The sequence below is a fragment of the Crassostrea angulata genome, chromosome 5 (genome assembly GCF_025612915.1).
Source record: "Crassostrea angulata isolate pt1a10 chromosome 5, ASM2561291v2, whole genome shotgun sequence".
Classification (NCBI taxonomy): domain Eukaryota; kingdom Metazoa; phylum Mollusca; class Bivalvia; order Ostreida; family Ostreidae; genus Magallana; species Magallana angulata.
Window position 1 is genome coordinate 31,548,677 of NC_069115.1, and position 5,784 is coordinate 31,554,460.

At 34.3% G+C, this 5,784-nt stretch overlaps 1 pseudogene; it reads right to left on the reverse strand.

Moving 5' to 3' along the window:
* Window positions 1-1,539: 1,539 nt before the first annotated feature.
* On the reverse strand, window positions 1,540-5,438 carry LOC128184627 (uncharacterized; annotated as a pseudogene).
* Window positions 5,439-5,784: the final 346 nt, after the last annotated feature.

Consider the following 5,784-nt stretch of genomic DNA (forward strand, 5'->3'; position numbering starts at 1 on the left):
GGGCCAGCCCCTTTTTATTAAAACAAAACAAAAGCTCGTGTAAATCTTAACAACTTTTGCATTACATGTTTTAACAAATTATCAACAGGTTAAAAGATAATTTGGAAAACGTGTTCAAATTTTGCCAAAAATTTTGGTGCCAATTTTTGACCTCGGGCGAGCTTCGGCGCCGTGCGCATTTTCCACAATGTCAAATACAGAGGATCATCTACAGACATTCATCTACATATTCTTGAAAATTTCACTTTTCTATACCCTTTAGTTTCGGAGGAGTTACGTGGACAAAATGGTCCTTAAAAATTCACAAAATCCTCAAAATCTCAAACCGGAAGTGACGTCATCAGCTCAAAATTTTACATTCGCAAGCACGTTTTATGTTATATCAGTCCTGTAAATTTGGTGAAAATCGACCAAATAGTTTTTGAGTTATAGCTCTCGAAAAATGTCAGAGGAAAAATGTAGAATAATAATAAAAAGAAACCGTAGAATAACAAGAGGGTCTTCCGTTGGAAACGGAAGACCCTAATAAGAATAATCTTAACCCGCACCATAATAGAAAGGTCTTCCGTTGGAAACGGAAGACCTTAATAACTGTTTGCAGTAGGGGGAGCTACGATGGCTTGTCTATGGTAATTTTATTGAAAATTTACTTTAGGAAGAGGGAGGTCCAGATCAAGCACTCAATCCTTTCTTTAAACAAGCGCACATGATGATAATGACATACAAAATAAAATCCAGTCAGCAACCACTGGGGGTTGGGGGTATAATTTTATTGTGTTTGTAATTTTCATAAAGCCGACACGTTTTGTGTCATTATTTGTAAAGATAATTGCTAAGTTTAAACTTTCATTTTCTATCAGTTCAACTCCAAATTGCAAAAATGTCCGCTCAGGAATGTTATGGATCCGGATGAGGTCTCACTCTTAAAATTATAATTTTTAAATTGTACCGCAAATTGTCTTCGACCTGCTCTTTGATTAAAACAGGTGCATGTACAAGTTAATGTTATTTACACCTGGTGCGAGCATTACTTATTACTGTATTATGACACCATCTATAGTTAGGAAATTGATTCGAGAAAAGTGCATATAGCATGTGGAAGAGAAATATAGACAATTCAAGTACATATTCCATCCAAATTTTCTTCAATATAACATCTAAAAAGAATTACTTTCCGTGCGTGTACAATGAGTTGCAAGCATTTCATTATCATTAGAAGACTAATGCTACATATAATAATTATCTGTAATTTTTTTCTGAAATTTGTTGATTATGGCATATGCATATAATAGAATTTCATTTAAAATTGTAAATTTATACAGAAATTGGAATGGGTATAATTAAACTTTCTCTGCCTCAGTGATACTATCGTACATATTCAAAGCCATAAAACCTATTTTATACCACACATTAACAAGTGAAAAGCTGTCAATTTGACAACAAACCTGGTTTTCTTTAGTGTGAACATTATCCATAATCCATTTGTCAACCCTGAATTGATGAACACAACGGGCGTTACATCCAGAAAAATTTGGTACTTGTTATGAAGTATATTTGACAAAAAATAACCAAGTTCAACAGCTGGTAAAATGCTTTCACAAATCATCAGAATTCTAGCAATTTGCACACCTCTGATATTATTATAATATTAATATACAATTGATCTGCAAAAGAATATAACTTCCTATCTTGAAAACTGTAGGAGGATTTATCCGTACAATAGGGGTACCCTATATGCAAGTTCAGCAGCTGGTATTTTTTTCATAAATTATTCAAAATCAAAATCATAGCAAAATGCACATCAATTAATTAGTACATAAAAATCATAAAACTCTAAAGTACAAAGGTACAATGTAATCACAATTTCTACAATCTGCAATATCAAAAAAGATTGATTCCAAGTCAATTTGTGCAATTGCATGTCCAGACTAAAACACAGTTATAACAAAGTGTCAGGGATGGGTGATTTTACTTCATCAGAAGAGAAATTCGTTATATACAACAAGTTTACAACATATTATATAGTCATGGAGAATGAAAATCACTTCACTGTAAGCGTCAATTCATCATATTAAGAATATTTGCTATAACAGTGTTTTACTGACTAATCAATCTTTTCAACTTACGGTACATATAAGATCACAGTTACTTAATGTCTATGTTTATGCATATATATATATATATACATTGCACATAACTATATTTAATTACCAGTATGCATCTACACTTAACTTTCAACATTTGAAGCAAAGTATTTGTTTAATGAAGCAATCACTTTTTGTGATTTTGTCACTCGTACTCTGTTACTCACTATTGGTTCAGAGAAAAGATTAAGAATACCTTCACTTGGGTTTCTCGAGTAGGCAAGCTGTAAAAATTTTAAATTTAGACCACTACCTGTAATTTTGTTAGCCATATTTTTAGTGATTACTCTCTCTTCAACTAGATGTCCAAGAGAGGGCAAGTTTTGCTGAATCTGTAAACAATACAAATAATTTCCTAAGGCATTCGAAAATGTGAATGATGCAGATAAAAACTGGGCACTAGCCACATCTATGTCAACAGTTTGAACAAGTGTTCTAAGAGCCAACACATCTTCAAGTGCATCATGAGCATTATAATTGGAAAAATACAAATTGTTCAAAAAGACTTTTCTGAGAAAACGATTTCAAGTTTGGATTAAAAATTTTGAACAAGAGCCTGGTGTCAACAAATCCTGCAATACAGTGTAAAAAAGCATCAGTTTTGGAGCAAGATTATAAGGCATTTAAAAGTAAATGACAATCAAATGACTTAATGTTATGACCTATTAACACAACTTTTGATTGAAACTTCATAAAAAAATTTAGCAAAGCACCAGCAGCTGCAGACAGTTTTACAGCATTCCCTTCATTTCCATGACAGTACATCTTTCCATTGATGACATCTATTCCTGTAACTTCTGCTGCCTTTTATGTCATGGGAACTTATGGCATCACATACTGTGAAAACTTCTCATTGCCACAAACTGCTGCTATCTGTGTTATGTGAGAGTTTCTTGCTGTGAAGTAAAATGAATTGGAAAGTAAAATATGTTTATACTACTGCTCCTTGCAAACTATATATATATGGAGATGATAGAGAGAGAGAGAGAGAGAGAGAGAGAGAGAGACAGAGACCGGAGATAAGAGAGAAAGAGAGACCAGAGATGAAAGAGAGATGTTTATACTACTGCTCCTTGCAAACCATTATATGTGTATAGATGATAGAGAGAAGGAGCTCAGAGAGACGGAGCCTGGAGAGAGAGAGAGAGAGAGAGATGGAGATGAGAGAGAGGGAGGGAAGAGAGAGAGAGTGGATAAATACATGTAAATCTAAAAATTAAAATTCTTCTGTAAATACACATGTATTACTTTCATACATACACGTACATACCTAGTCCTGTTGATTCAAGGTCAACATATATGAAAGGGGTATTTTCCTTTGAGAATTCTGCTGGCTCAGGCGCTGGTCTTGTTATAGGTGGAGGAATTCTACTGCTGTGCCAAGGGATTCTTCGTTGTCATTAAGTGCAACCTGGGGACAATAGTTCACTGGATCCCTTGTCTCCCTCGACGCTGTTGTTTGATTTCTTCAAATAAAATATGCACATGCATAATTCGAATTGACTTCATTTTTGAGTGACAAAATTAGAGCTCTCTATTAATGGCAGATAATGAATTAAAAAGAGCGATAGAGGTCAATTACTTGTTATATATTACTACAAGTCATAAAAGTTTTTGTGTCCTGTGGTATAAGTTTGATCCAGCCCATGGAGCTAAAATCAAAAGGGTAACTTTTTTACATTAAGGGTACATGTTTGAAATAACAGACCTTTTGGCTCGAAGATGTAATCTCCTCTTCTTGGCTTTAGAAGTGACGGCTAATGCTCTCTCCCTCCGCGCAGCTAAATCCTTCTGAGCAGCAAGCTTTTAAGTCTTCTTGTGTGTGTACCAGGAGAGAGTCCTAGACGCTTATTGACCTATCAAAAAATCATCAAAATTTATCTTCATAGAACACCAAAATGGAAATTTTGTAATAGATCAAGTATATTAATTAGCTTGATTATCTATCATTAATAAACATGTATTTATGAAAGTATGAAAAAAGCATGCAGTTTAGAATTAACTTTTTTATTTATTATTCATAATTGTCAAATTATAACCACAGAAATAAATACCTGTATCAAGAAGCTTTCTCCCATGTTCTTCTGGGCAACACTAGCAGCTACTCTATACCCAATGGACCTGCTAAAGAGTCTAGACTTTGGCGCTTTAGAAGCTACCGACTTGTTGAAACTTTCATTCGCTTGTGTGCTTCCAAGGTTTGCCAGCTTACTGGAGTGCTTCTTCAGTTTATGGAAGGTATTTTCCAGATCTTGCTGGAGGACTTCACCTTTCAAGGGCTTACCATAAGGAAGAGAGGAATATTTTGAGGTAGTAGGATTTCTTTTGTGATGGCACCAGACTTCACTGCATTCAATGTGGTTGCCAAATGGATGCAGAGATAATGCTAAAAGGCCCTTTTCAATTCCATCTGGATTTCCTTGAATCTGGGAGATCATGTAATTAAAAAAATTCTGGATGTATTTGATTACTTTTGAAGACAAATTTTTGTGCACTTTTTGAAGATTATAAAGAGAGTTTGATATGTTTTTTTTGATGTGGTTTTTGTCAGACATCTTCTGGATATTGGAATATATGCCATGAACTCGAGACATCACAGTTGTATCATCATCTGCAACCAGCCCTTCTATTTGCACTTCCTTCTGTACTGCTTGACCAATGAGATCTATTACGGTACCATGTCTGGCTCCATTGATTTGGAACTTCCTATATGCACACAAAAAAAAAATACAAATGAAAATTCAATGTTGCTCCTCAAGTACAGTTAGTATATCACATTTCCAGCCAGGAGATCTACATGTATTCCTAAGGCTAATATATCTTTTATCCATACAGCCCGGACACCTATATTCATTGATAAAGTAATTAAACGATCCAAAAATCCAAAAACAACAATCCATAATGCATATGAAGCAACTTATATGCAGATTTAGAAGGTGAAAGGGGGGGGGGGGGTGTAACAGACCTCCCGTGGAATTTGAAAAGATAAAAAAAAATTACAATTACGGTAAACGATTTATAAGAACAATGAGTTGACTGTAATATTAAAGTGAAATGGTTTGACACCCCCTCTTTTCTGGAAAAAAATTCTTGATCCACCCCTGAGCTATTAAAATACTTAACAAAATAGTACTATTTAATGAATCATAAATACCTGTCCAATTCCTTTTGCAGTTATGTGGAGGGGGAAGCTGATTTCTTTCGGTAGCATTGTCACATTGTCTGCAAAATTTGTTCCTTACACTGTACCCAACAATTTTGCCTGTTAGGCTTAATTCCTATCATAGAGCAGTGACCTACAATACATGTATTTCAATATAATTAAGGTTGTTCATTTCAGACACACATTAAGAAAGAGAGAATCCTTTCTATTGAAAAATGAATATTCTAATGAAAATAAATGCATCCGTGAAGAATTAAGGAAACACTTTTGGAAATTTATTTCACATGTACCAGTTAAACTGTCACGACCGCTCCCTCTTTTTTGCCACCGCCATCCACACTAACTGTAATTGAAGTAGACCGTTTGTTTCTGAGATGAATAAAAAAAATCACATAATACATTAGCATAAACTTAAACAATTAGGGAGTTGTGACATTTGAAATTGATATAAATACCAAATGATTTCTCTTTCCACAA